Genomic DNA, 15,359 nt, shown 5'->3' on the forward strand with positions numbered 1-15,359 from the left:
TTTTGCTGTATTGTAAATGGTGCTTTATTTTATATTTTATTTTCTAAGTGTGCATTCATAGTATTGAAAAAAACTTCATTATGTCCTTCAAATTGGCCTTTCCAGCAAAATTGCCTAAATTCACTATTAGTTTAACTAGTTTAAATAGATTGTGTGTTGTGTGTTAATTCTGTTTGACATTCCATATTATTAATTGTATCATCTCCAGTTAAGAATTTTATTACTTCCCTTCCAATCTTTAGGCCTCTTTTTTTGTTATATTATTTTGACCTCAACATCCATAATAAGATTGTATAGTAGCAGTGAAGATACTGAAAAAATGCTTTTTTCCTCCAAATTAAAGGGAACATAGGTAAACTTTCTAAGTATGATGTTCAATGTAACTTTTTGGTAGCTAGTTTATCAAGTTGAAAAGTTGCTTGCTATTCCTAGTTTTCATTTTCTTATACAAATAAGTAAGGAATATTTTCAGATTCTTTTTCTTCTTCTTTTGAGATATAATCAAATTCCTTATATGTCAACTATTATAATGAATTCCACTGTTGTAGTTTTTAAGGTTATTATTGGGAAATAGATCAGACATACAAATGAAAGCATATACTATGTATTTTAAAGTTTAAAAAAAATAATAAAACAAAGGTCCTGCTTCTACTAATGGCAGAGTAACTTCTATTTGACAATCTCTCCTGCAGATAAAAATTCTGAACTCTGGACCAGATATACAATAACAACTGTCATTGAAGAGCAAACAAAAGAGAACAGAAACTGGAAGGTATTTGACCCTTAAAAGAAGGGAACAGTAAGAGAGATCCATGTTTATATATCTTTTCAATGAGTGCAATCTCTATTCTACTCAATACAAGACAGCTAGAATTTAAACAGAAATTACTGTCTTTTTTGCTCGAGAGTTATAGTAGGAAGTTTGGGGGTGCAGGAAACTCACAGAGGGAACCCCAAAAGAAAATAACCATAGGGGTGAAGCCCTGAAACCTGCATGTAAATGCCATCAAATCTATGTCTCCTGAATGCATTTTTAAGGGAAATTTCAAGGAACTCAATGATAAGCAACAGCTGGTAAGCTAAAAGAACTTAGAGCTTTCAGCTATGGCCAACCAACCAGATTTCTCAAAGAACAGACAAAAAAATAATAATAACATGAAATACAATTCTAGTGATTTGTGAGACAATATAAAGCAGCCTAACATTCATGTGAAAAAGAGAAGTAGAGTGAGGCATAATATATGTTTAAATAAGTGATGACAGAAACTTCCCATATTTGACAAAAATCATAAATTTTTATAGATCCAAGAATAAAAAGAAAAAAAAAAGCACACCAAGGCACAAGATTCATGTTGCTGATAACCAAAGATACATTGAAAGTCTTGAGAGTTACCAGAGAAAATGGTACAATATATATAGGGCAACAATAACAAAATAATATGCAATAATGAGTTAACTTCTTATTAGAAGTAATAGAAGACAAAAGACAGGAATAACATTATTAAAGTTCTGAAATTAAAAAGAAATAAAAGCTTTTAATCCCAATTATATAACAAAAAATATAGTTCAAAAGTACACAAAAAATTAAGATAAAGAAAAAAGGAATTTCTTATCAGCAAACTGGAACTCAAAAAATGTTCAAGTCATTCAGGATGAAGAGAAATGACATCAGAAAGAGATGCAGATTTACAGAAAAGAAGGAACATCAGAAATGATACATGTATGAATGAATGTAAAATGTTACACATATATTTTTAATTTTTTTTAATGTTTACTTATTTTTGAGAGAGAGAGAGAGAGAGAGAGAGAGACAGAGACAGAGCACAAGTGGGGGAGAGGCAGAGAGAGGAGGAGACACAGAATCCGAAGCAGGCTCCAGGCTCCGAGCTGTCAGCACAGAGCCCGACGCAGGGCTCGAACTCACAGACTGTGAGATCATGACCTGAGCCGAAGTCAGATGCTCAACCGACTGAGCCACCCAGGCACCCCTGTTACCCATATATTTTTTTAATTTTGTTTAGAATTTCACTTAAAACACAACTTGTAACACAATAATACGTAGTTTATTATGACTGCAGATATAATATAGGAAGCAATGACAGCACACAGGATGGATATAAATAGAAACTACCCAAATGTTCTTCAGTAGACAGATAAAAAAATGTGTTATACACACACAGTGGAATATTATTCAGCCTTTAAAAAGAAGTAAATTCTTCCATTTGTGATATCATAGATGAAACTGGAATACATTATGCGAAATGAAATAATTCCATCACAGAAAGAAAAATACTGCATGATTACATTTATGTGAGCTATCTAGAATGGCCAAATTCACAGAAGCTGAAAATTCAGTGGTGATTGCTAGGGGATGGGGAGGGGGAGATCAGAAATTGTTGTTCAGTGGGTATAAGGTTACAGTTATACATAATGCATAAATTCTAGATATCTTCTATAAAATGAATGATGGCCTATCGCTAACACTACAGTGTTGTGTACTTGAAAATGTGCTAAGAGGTAGATGTCATGTTAAGTGTTACGCCCACCAAACAAACAAACAAAAAGGACAGGGTGCCATTTTGATTTTGGCTCAGGTCATGATCTCAGGGTTCCAGGTGTGGTTTGGAGCCCCCATGTCAGTCTCGCCCCCCCCCCCCCCCCCCCCCCCAATCAGGGCCCACATCAGGCCCACATAGGGCTCCACACTGACAGTATGGACCCTGTTTAGGATTCTCTCCCTCTCTCTCTGTCCCTCCCCTGCTGTCATACATGCACACCCTTTCTCTCAAAATAAATAAATAAACATAAAAAAAAATAATAAAAAGGACATATGAAATCTTTTGGAGATGATAGATATGTTTCTTTCCTTGATTGTGGTTATAGCATCACCAGTGGATGTATATTGCAACTCACCAAAGTGTATACATTAAATATGTGCAATTTTTATATATCAACTGTACCTTAATAAAGCTGAAAAAAAATGAAACAGTACTACTGCAAAGTTGTAATGTTTTATATTGAGTCCTCTATTTTTAACTCTAAATAACTGTGGAAAACCAAAGACATATACTGTTATCATAATAGCAAAAATTAATATAATGCAAAAGGCAGAGATCATTAGATTGGATGTGAAACTTAGAACCAATGCTTTCTGAAAGAGGCAAACTTTATGTATTAAAACACAGATCTCTTAAAAGTAAAGAGATGAAAATATATATACTGTGCAAGCAGTAAGCATAAAAAAGCTGAAGGGGCTTCATTTTTCCATGCATATGTTCTCTTTTGACTTCTTGCTTTTCTCCCTTCCTGCCCTCTACCCTTCTTGCCATTCTTCCTTCCTTCTGCACTGATTCAGAGCAAAATTACTAGTTAAGCCATGTGTGGTTTGAGGCTATGCACCTATGTCGAGGCCAGGGGTCAGTAACCCAGCATGGAGTTTCAAAGCTCTGCAGGGTAAAGAGGGTCTCTGTCCAGGAGCAGAAAACACTGACCAGGAACATACCGGAGCAGGCTGAGTAGGACATCCACATGAGTGGTGGTAAAAGTCCCAAAGCAGGTTTCTGATTCCAAGCAAAGTAAGAATGTTTTCCAAGTGCTGGTGATGGATGATAACAATAACATGACTTACTAGACTTCAGTGTTACCTAAAAGCAAATAAATTCCTATATGAATGGGACACAGAAAAGAGGAGCACATAACCCTTGTAGTTATGAAAAATTAAAGGGAGAAATTTCCAGAAGCTAAAGAACTACAGAGTGATGGCAAAGGATAAAATAATTGTGCCAAGATGGAGGGTTCTGATAAAATTTTCCCTAAATTTACAGTTTTTCAAGATCCTGGGAATCCTTCCAATAATGGGAGTTTTTATACTGTGTAAGGTTTTTAAACCTTTTAAAGAGAGAAAGCTTTCTCTTTATTCCTAAAGCCCAATATTTCATGTGTTTAAGATATATATTTGTCTAGTTTTAGGACATTTCAGTCATATTTGGCAGCTGGGGAAAATACCTTACATAACTATATGCATAAGGTTCACTTTTTATTTATCAGCACATCCATCTGTTATCCACACAAAGAGTCAATATACATTTATGAAGTACTTTATTAAATCATCACGATAAGCAACAAAGAATAAAAACATGAACATTATTTTCTCTTGACATATCATTCTTGAGAATATCCAGCGTATCAATGATAAATACCATTTTGTTTGATTCTAAATCTGTATCCAATGCTGCCCTATGATATAAGGAACTTTAAAAAATATTAAAATACAATTTGGTTACTATCATTTGGTTATCCACTGCTTTTGTTGTTACCATTCTTGGCCCTTTTATAGCATACAATTGCCTACATTTGGTGTCAATACTTTCCTTCCTCCCACTCTCCGACTCAAATCAGGCAACCAGCTCTATCAATCTATTGAAAGACATTTGTCAAGGTTGCCAATAGACTATCAGATTGTTACATCTTGATCAATTTTTAGCTCCCATCTCACTTCACAACCACTGACAACATTGGACACTCCCCTCATGATTCCTGGACATTATTCTTTCTTGGTTGTCCCTCTATTTCTTTGTTAGTGTTTTTGTTTGTTTTGTTTTGTTTTGTAGATCCTTCTTGTCCTCATGTCCTCTATAAATGGGCACAAACTTCGGATGCCTTCTCTTCCTAGATAATCTCATTCAGCCTCATGAAATTAAATAACATCTAAAATCATGATTCACAAATTTATTATTTCTAGCCTAGACATCTCACATAAACTTCTAACTTTTATAGCTAATTGCCTACTCAACTTCACTATTTGATATCAATCTAGTGCCTAAAACTAACTCTTGGTGAGTAGTAGCTTGATACTATTGAATTCCTAAGATAGGCGTGAAGTTCAAGTCTTCACTATGGAACTTTGTGGAATAAATCACGGTACTTGCTCTCAAAAGATAACGGAGATCAAAGAAGGGAGCAAGATATGTGAGAATAGATAGTAGTAAAATGCTATAGGGATTCAGAGTAGACAGAGCTTAATTTTGGGTGGAGAGGTTGGTCAGTTTTCATAGTAGTAATGGATTTGAACTTAACCTTGAAGGAATGTTAAGTATTTTATAGTGAAAAATAGGGGAGAATCACCCCCACCAGGCTGTGTAAACAGGATGAGTAAAGGCAAGAGGAATTTGGCATTTGGCATGTTTGAGAAGTATTAAATGATTCAAAGTGATTAAACCATGAGACCAGTCCATGAGACCAGTCATAGCTGGTAAGGTAGATTAGAAGTTAAATTCTGAAAGTCTACTGTGAAATACTGGCCAAGAAGAAATAAAGAAACTGTTTTTCAGATAGGTGAGAGCAATTGAATAGGCAATCCCCCTTTAAGACAATGCTATATGCTTGCTGTTTTTCAATCCTGATACCCTCAGATGATACCCGTTTTTATGTAGGCTATTTCCCCTTCAATTGCAAATTCCTATTTTGCACTCACTTGCTACTCCTTTACTCCTGATAACTCCACCTCAGTCTTGCCTCTCACTTTTATGTTTGTTATAAAATTAGTCCACTTTGACCATTGTTTTTCAGCTCTCTTTCACTATTACCCCTAAATTCAGCAAGAACTATCTATAACACTACACAAAAAACGTTGAAACCCCCTTTGTACACTGTTCCAGAAACATAATGTATTTTACAAAACAGATATAGATATTTTATAGTTTCCATGGCTGAATTATTAATTTCTTAAATCTATCACATGTAAATGTAATCCCCCTTCATACCTGTCAACTCTGAGAGCTAGAATACAAAAAGTGTACTACTGTTGGAAGAGATTGTTGATTTCCTTTAAAATTAACCACCTCAACTAACCATATATTCCAAAAGTTTGGAGAGAATTCAAATTCCTGATCCAAAGGTAAAAATAGTCCCAATTAACTTGGTCTTTTATTCCAATCAGATCTTCACCTCTCCAGTGTGTTGGCTGCTTCATCTCATAGGATTCAAATATTTTGAGTCTCCCAGGAACAGAGAGCTTTAATGGTAACATATTAAGGAGACACAGATATTTCTCAAAATTGAAGATTTAATTTTGCCAAAGGATACATACTGGTTTCAATATTAATCTTTCTAGATTACAAAGTTTAAAAATACAGATGTCTATTGCACTGATACTATCTTCAAAGTAAAAGTTTATCAGCTTATGTAATAAAGAGCTGGCTTTACTTAAGGAAATGTTTACACAGTTTGAGTCACTGTCTGGAAGAGCAACGGAGGCACTCACACACTGAAAGAAGAGTCACACACGCAAACAAAAGAAATACGAACCAATGTGAAAAAAGATAATGATATAAATTGACTGAAGGAATATAGAAGAGAGTGTCAACCAATTTAAACAGGAGAGACGGAAGATTTTGCAGAGTAGTTAATTTGTTTTTTGTTTTTTTTTTTCAACGTTTATTTATTTTTGGGATAGAGAGAGACAGAGCATGAACGGGGAAGGGGCAGAGAGAGAGGGAGACACAGAATCGGAAACAGGCTCCAGGCTCTGAGCCATCAGCCCAGAGCCTGACGCGGGGCTCGAACTCCCGGACCGCGAGATCGTGACCTGGCTGAAGTCGGACGCTTAACCGACTGCGCCACCCAGGCGCCCCCAGAGTAGTTAATTTGAACTGGGTCTTAAAGCCTTTGTGTGGGGGTTGGGGAGGTAGAAGAAATAAGTAAGGTAAAACAGGAATATGTGGGAAAATGTGGCACATTTAGGGAAAATATATAATTAAGAATTTATCATACAGGGTGCGTTAGGAGGAGTCTAGGCAGGGATGTGCTGAACTTGGATCAACAAGTACGAGCATTGTATGTCATAAGGAAGAATTTCAACCTCATCCCAAAAGCAATAAAAAACCACTATAAGCTTTAATGCAACGAAAAAGAATAACTAGATTTGTGACATAGAGTATTGCTTCTTATGGCAGAGAAATGTGTGTTCGTGGAGGTGGAAAAATCTGTAAAGATGATAAGTCCAGGCAGAGCATCAATGCAGGAGCTCAAGTATGGTGTTATGATAATGTGTAATAAGTCAATAACCGGACTTAAGTCAAATTCAAGAGAATATAAAAGAAAGATCCAAATAGTATATGATGGCAAACAAACAAAAACTGGATGCAGTTTGTGAATAATTGCTGAATAAGCTAATTGGTCAAAAAATAAAATGGACAGAGGGCAAATATCAATTATTTCAAATAAGCAAATTTGGGGGGCACCTGGGTGGCTCAGTCGGTTAAGCATCCGACTTTGGCTCAGGTCATGATCTTGCGGTTTGAGAGTTCGAGCCCCGCGTCGGGCTCTGTGGTGACAGCTCAGAGCCTGGAGCCTGCTTCTGATTCTGTGTCTCCCTCTCTCTCTGCCCCTCCCCTTTTCACGCTCTGTCTCTCAATAATAAATAAACGTTAAAAAATTAAAAAAAAAAAAAGCAAATTTGGTACATGATGGTGTCACTGGTGATATAAGGTCAAGTAAAAGGATCTGTATTAATGTATGTGGCATGAAGTAGGAGAAAAGAGGAAGAGAATGGAGAAATCTCGAATTGAGCTATTTTGGAGATATGTTTGGTCAAGTTCCATAATTGTGGGAGTTAATTTATAAATAGCAGGCTGAATTTTGCTTAATGTCAGTAAAATTTATCATAGTGTTTAAATCTATCATTGTCATTTTTAGACACAGCCTACTTAGAATATATATATAGAATTTATAAATTAAATGAATACTCAAAGAAATAATAAGGTTATGTCAGTATTTGAATTCTACCTCAGCACATAATTCTCTGACATTGGTCAAAATCTTTATTTAGGTTCAGTTTTGTCCTCTATAACATAGGAAAACAATTCTTAACATGCGTCACTGAAAGGAATAAAGAACATTACATGTAAAACTCTTAGCCAGTATGTCTAGCACAAAATGAGTACTCATTAGATAATATTTATTACTCTTAATAGAAAAGACCTTGAAAGATTTCTTAGTAAATTCTTACTGATATTTCCTGGAACTTAGCTAAATCAGAGTGGGAGGGTAAATTTTTTTCTATTGAAGGAATTAGAAAAAACAAACAATATTTTACAAGTGTTTCTTTGGGCAATGGACTTCATTATATTCTAAATTATAACCTTCCCTATCACCAAATAATACTCTTTCAGTGAACACTCAATAAATCACAGCTCACTCTCTTAAAAATGTGAATTCCAAATTTAGTTTTTTCTTGTTTCTTAATCTTTTCCATAGTATTATTTTACACACATATATGCCTCATTATTTCTACTATTCCTCAGAGATTCATTCCCTAGGATCATGGTCTTTGTTCTCTTGCCTTCTCCTTCTCTTTTAACAAGATTCTGTAAACCTTTATAGCTGTAGCTTATCCACACTTCCTTTCACACAATCCTTGCCAATTGGCTCCAAAAGTGTTTTTCTATGGCGCACTCAGAGACCAGGTTTTGCTGTGTCTCAAAATTTGAAAACCTCCCTGTGAAATGTATCTTAAGTTTTAGGTGGTCAAGAATATATTTTCATATTTAAATGGAATTCCCAAAATTTAAATTAAACTTGGTCATCACAGAAGAAAAAAAGGTGATTACGTCAAGTTCATCTGCTTCTTAGAAACCATTATTATTATTATTTGAAAATAATCTGTTTCCTTTGCAGTGTTCTCAACCCTGTCTGACTCAATGACTCCTTTAAAAACCATACTATAATGCCAAATCTATTATTCTAAAATTAAATTAAAATATAATATATGCTACACATATACATAATTTTATAACAATAGTAATGTCCTCTGTAATATAATGGGGCTAAAAGAAAAATAATGTATAATTAAATTAAATGAACTTTAATATATAAATGCTCTGATATCACCACACTGGAAAACAAAATAAAGTGGCCACATATTTGCACATACTCATTTTATGAAAAATAGTATTAGAAGTAATGCCAATAAAAAAAGATTTATATTAGAATAAAAACTGTTGTTTTAATAAGTTAATAAAGGACCAGACTTTCTTGTGTATGGTAACAGAAAGAGGAAAAATAGCTTCATTTAAAGTAGAAATGTTATAGCAAGTTGAGAACTTTCAAAGTAGAGAAACCAAGAAATATAATGTCGTCCTAGATGACCTTATTGATAAGGAGAGTGTCTGCATGATTCCGTACATTATGGCATAGCGTGTGTTATGTAAACAAGTCTTCTATCCTGAATTCTCACTACCTGTCAAGCATATATTCAGATTCTAGAACTTGAAAAAATGAAAGGAAAATATTGGTGAAGGGTAACAGAAGATGAGCTGGAAAGGAAAAGTAAGCTAAGAAGATATAGAAAGTGAATTCCTCTGAACACATTTCCGAAGACTAAAATAAATAGGCAACCCCAAACAGGTGAACATTTCAATACATAATGTTCACAATGTGTATTTTTAATGTTATAATTTTTAAGTGTATTGCAATTTTACCATTATTACATTTCTTATGTCTCTTATTTAATACTATTTTGCTCAAATTTATTAAAATTGTGGTTTATGGGACTCAGTGGGTAACTATATGAATGACTAAGAAGACATTCAGAGCTATGTTAAAATTGGGAGAATTTTTCATTTTGTGACACCATCCCACTAATTTCAGTGGTGTTCCTCCAATAACTGTAGCAACCCAGATGCTTTTGCAGATTTCAAAAATGCTTTCTAGAAGAGGGGTAGTATCACCCATACTGAGAACACAACTATATCTTCAGCTCCTTTCTGAGATTTATAACATGGAAACTTTTTTAGAAGTTTAGAGACAATGTGGATGAGTCTATTATAAAGAGGCAACAAGGCATATGGTTTCCTTAAATCAGACAAGTAAGGTTCAAACCCCAAACTTCCAAGTAAAAGTCTATGATATTGGACAAGTTAATTATCCTCACTGATGCTCTGTTCTTGGGTAACCAACCATCCTGGTTTGCTTGAGATTTTCCTGGTTTTAAAACTGAAAGACCCAGAGAGAGGGAAGATGGTGGCGTAGGAGGACGCTGGGCTCACCGCGCGTCCTGCTGATCACTTAGATTCCACCTACACCTGCCTAAATAACCCAGGAAACCACCAGAGGATTAGCAGAACGGAGTCGCTGGAGACAAGCACAGACTAGAGGCCCACGGAAGAGGGTAGGAAGGGTGGCGAGGCGGTGCGCGCTCCACAGACTGGCGGGAGGGAGCCGGGGCGGAGGGGCGGCTCGCCGGCCAAGCAGAGCCCCTGAGTCTGGCTTGCAAAAAGCGGAGGGGCCTGACGGACTGTGTTCCGACAGCAAGCGCGACTTAGCGTCTAGGAGGTCATAAGTTAACAGCTCTGCTCAGAAAGCGGGAAGGCTGGAGGACAAAGGGAAGGAGAGCTGCTGAGCCCCCGGACAACAGAGCTCAGTTTGGTGGGGAACAAAGGCGCTCGCCAGCGCCATCTCCCCCGCCCATCCCCCAGCCAAAATCCCAAAGAGAACCAGTTCCTGCCAGGGAACTTGCTCGCTCCGCGCAAACACCCAACTCTGCCCTTCTGCGGAGCCAAACCTCCGGCAGCGGATCTGACTCCCTCCTGCTGCCACAGGGCCCCTCCTGAAGTGGATCACCTAAGGAGAAGCAAGCTAAGCCTGCCCCTCCTGCCCCTGCGCACCTTGCCTACCCACCCCAGCTAAGACGCCAGATCCCCAGCATCACAAGCCTGGCAGTGTGCAAGTAGCCCAGACGGGCCACCCCACCCCACAGTGAATCCCGCCCCTAGGAGAGGGGAAGAGAAGGCACTCACCAGTCTCACTGTGGCCCCAGTGGTGGGCTGGGGGCAGACATCAGGTCTGACTGCGGCTCCGCCCACCAACTCCAGTTATACACCACAGCACAGGGGAAGTGCCCTGCAGGTCCTCACCACGCCAGGGACTATCCAAAATGACCAAGCGGAAGAATTCCCCTCAGAAGAATCTCCAGGAAATAACAACAGCTAATGAGCTGATCAAAAAGGATTTAAATAATATAACAGAAAGTGAATTTAGAATAATAGTCATAAAATTAATTGCTGGGCTTGAAAACAGTAGAGCTGACAGCAGAGAATCTCTTGCTACAGAGATCAAGGGACTAAGGAACAGTCACGAGGAGCTGAAAAACGCTTTAAACGAAATGCATAACAAAATGGAAACCACCATGGCTCGGATTGAAGAGGCAGAGGAGAGAATAGGTGAACTAGAAGATAAAGTTATGGAAAAAGAGGAAGCTGAGAAAAAGAGAGATAAAAAAATCCAGGAGTATGAGGGGAAAATTAGAGAACTGAGTGATACACTAAAAAGAAATAATATACGCAAAATTGGTATCCCAGAGGAGGAAGAGAGAGGGAAAGGTGCTGAAGGGGTACTTGAAGAAATAATAGCTGAGAACTTCCCTGAACTGGGGAAGGAAAAAGGCATTGAAATCCAAGAGGCACAGAGAACTCCCTTCAGACGTAACTTGAATCGACCTTCTGCACGACATATCATAGTGAAACTGGCAAAATACAAGGATAAAGAGAAAATTCTGAAAGCAGCAAGGGGTAAACGTGCCCTCACATATAAAGGGAGACCTATAAGACTCGTGACTGATCTCTCTTTTGAAACTTGGCAGGCCAGAAAGAATTGGCACGAGATTTTCAGGGTGCTAGACAGAAAAAATATGCAGCCGAGAATCCTTTATCCAGCAAGTCTGTCATTTAGAATAGAAGGAGAGATAAAGGTCTTCCCAAACAAACAAAAACTGAAGGAATTTGTCACCACTAAACCAGCCCTACAAGAGATCCTAAGGGGGACCCTGTGAGACAAAGTACCAGAGACATCACTACAAGCATAAAACATACAGACATCACAATGACTCTAAACCCATATCTTTCTATAATAACACTGAATGTAAATGGATTAAATGCGCCAACCAAAAGACAGAGGGTATCAGCATGGATAAAAAAACAAGACCCATCTATTTGCTGTCTACAAGAGACTCATTTTAGACCTGAGGACACCTTTAGATTGAGAGTGAGGGGATGGAGAACTATTTATCATGCTACTGGAAGCCAAAAGAAACCTGGAGTAGCCATACTTATATCAGACAAACTAGACTTTAAATTAAAGGCTGTAACAAGAGATGAAGAAGGACATTATATAATAGTGACAGGGTCTATCCGTCAGGAAGAGCTAACAATTATAAATGTCTATGCGCCGAATACCGGAGCGCCCAAATATATAAAACAATTACTCATAAACATAAGCAACCTTATTGATAAGAATGTGGTAATTCCAGGGGACTTTAACACCCCACTTACAGAAATGGACAGATCATCTAGACACACGGTCAATAAAGAAACAAGGGCCCTGAATGAGACATTGGATCAGATGGACTTGACAGATCTATTTAGAACTCTGCATCCCAAAGCAACAGAATATACTTTCTTCTCAAGTGCACATGGAACATTCTCCAAGATAGATCATATACTGGGTCACAAAACAGCCCTTCATAAGTTTACAAGAATTGAAATCATACCATGCATACTTTCAGACCACAATGCTATGAAGCTTGAAATCAACCACAGAAAAAAGTCTGGAAAACCTCCAAAAGCATGGAGGTTAAAGAACATCCTACTAACGAATGAGTGGGTCAACCAGGCAATTAGAGAAGAAATTAAAAAATACATGGAAACAAACGAAAATGAAAATACAACAATCCAAACGCTTTGGGACGCAGCGAAGGCAGTCCTGAGAGGAAAATACATTGCAATCCAGGCCTATCTCAAGAAACAAGAAAAATCCCAAATACAAAATCTAACAGCACACCTAAAGGAACTAGAAGCAGAACAGCAAAGGCAGCCTAAACCCAGCAGAAGAAGAGAAATAATAAAGATCAGAGCAGAAATAAACAATATAGAATCTAAAAAAAACTGTAGAGCAGATCAACGAAACCAAGAGTTGGTTTTTTGAAAAAATAAACAAAATTGACAAACCTCTAGCCAGGCTTCTCAAAAAGAAAAGGGAGATGACCCAAATAGATAAAATCATGAATGAAAATGGAATGATTACAACCAATCCCTCAGAGATACAAACAATTATCAGGGAATACTATGAAAAATTATATGCCAACAAATTGGACAACCTGGAAGAAATGGACAAATTCCTGAACACCCACACTCTTCCAAAACTCAATCAGGAGGAACTAGAAAGCTTGAACAGACCCATAACCAGCGAAGAAATTGAATCGGTTATCAAAAATCTCCCAACAAATAAGAGTCCAGGACCAGATGGCTTCCCAGGGGAGTTCTACCAGACGTTTAAAGCAGAGATAATACCTATCCTTCTCAAGCTCTTCCAAGAAATAGAAAGGGAAGGAAAACTTCCAGACTCATTCTATGAAGCCAGTATTACTTTGATTCCTAAACCAGACAGAGACCCAGTAAAAAAAAGAGAACTACAGGCCAATATCCCTGATGAATATGGATGCAAAAATTCTCAATAAGATACTAGCAAATCGAATTCAATGGCATATAAAAAGAATTATTCACCATGATCAAATGGGATTCATTCCTGGGATGCAGGGCTGGTTCAACATTCGCAAATCAATCAACGTGATACGTCACATTAACAAAAAAAAAGAGAAAACCATATGATCCTGTCAATCGAAGCAGAAAAGGCCTTTGACAAAATCCAGCACCCTTTCTTAATAAAAACCCTTGAGAAAGTCGGGATAGAAGGAACATACTTAAAGATCATAAAAGCCATTTATGAAAAGCCCACAGCTAACATCATCCTCAACGGGGAAAAACTGAGAGCTTTTTCCCTGAGATCAGGAACACGACAGGGATGCCCACTCTCACCGCTGTTGTTTAACATAGTGCTGGAAGTTCTAGCATTAGCAATCAGACAACAAAAGGAAATCAAAGGCATCCAAATTGGCAAAGATGAAGTCAAGCTTTCGCTTTTTGCAGATGACATGATATTATACATGGAAAATCCGACAGACTCCACCAAAAGTCTGCTAGAACTGATACATGAATTCAGCAAAGTTGCAGGATACAAAATCAATGTACAGAAATCAGTTGCATTCTTATACACTAACAATGAAGCAACAGAAAGACAAATAAAGAAACTGATCCCATTCACAATTGCACCAAGAAGCATAAAATACCTAGGAATAAATCTAACCAAAGATGTAAAGGATCTGTATGCTGAAAACTATAGAAAGCTTATGAAGGTAATTGAAGAAGATTTAAAGAAATGGAAAGACATTCCCTGCTCATGGATTGGAAGAATAAATATTGTCAAAATGTCAATACTACCCAAAGCTATCTACACATTCAATGCAATCCCAATCAAAATGGCACCAGCATTCTTCTCAAAACTAGAACAAGCAATCCTAAAATTTATATGGAACCACAAAAGGCCCCGAATAGCCAAAGTAATTTTGAAGAAGAAGACCAAAGCAGGAGGCATCACAATCCCAGACTTTAGCCTCTACTACAAAACTGTCATCATCAAGACAGCATGGTATTGGCACAAAAACAGACACATAGACCAATGGAATAGAATAGAAACCCCAGAACTAGACCCACAAACGTATGGCCAACTCATCTTTGACAAAGCAGGAAAGAACATCCAATGGAAAAAAGACAGTCTCTTTAACAAATGGTGCTGGGAGAACTGGACAGCAACATGCAGAAGGTTGAAACTAGACCACTTTCTCACACCATTCACAAAAATAAACTCAAAATGGATGAAGGACCTGAATGTGAGACAGGAAACCATCAAAACCTTAGAGGAGAAAGCAGGAAAAGACCTCTCTGACCTCAGCTGTAGCAATCTCTTACTCGACACATCCCCAAAGGCAAGGGAATTAAAAGCAAAAGTGAATTACTGGGACCTTATGAAGATCAAAAGCTTCTGCACAGCAAAGGAAACAACCAACCAAACTAAAAGGCAACCAACGGAATGGGAAAAGATATTTGCAAATGACATATCGGACAAAGGGCTAGTATCCAAAATCTATAAAGAGCTCACCAAACTCCACACCCGAAAAGCAAATAACCCAGTGAAGAAATGGGCAGAAAACATGAATAGACACTTCTCTAAAGAAGACATCCAGATGGCCAACAGGCACATGAAAAGATGTTCAGCGTCGCTCCTTATCAGGGAAATACAAATCAAAACCACACTCAGGTATCACCTCATGCCAGTCAGAGTGGCCAAAATGAACAAGTCAGGAGACTCTAGATGCTGGAGAGGATGTGGAGAAACGGGAACCCTCTTGCACTGTTGGTGGGAATGCAAATTGGTGCAGCCGCTCTGGAAAGCAGTGTGGAGGTTCCTCA

This window comes from Herpailurus yagouaroundi, unplaced genomic scaffold (genome assembly GCF_014898765.1).
Source record: "Herpailurus yagouaroundi ecotype Mexico unplaced genomic scaffold, PumYag 186, whole genome shotgun sequence".
In the NCBI taxonomy this organism is placed as follows: Eukaryota; Metazoa; Chordata; class Mammalia; order Carnivora; family Felidae; genus Herpailurus; species Herpailurus yagouaroundi.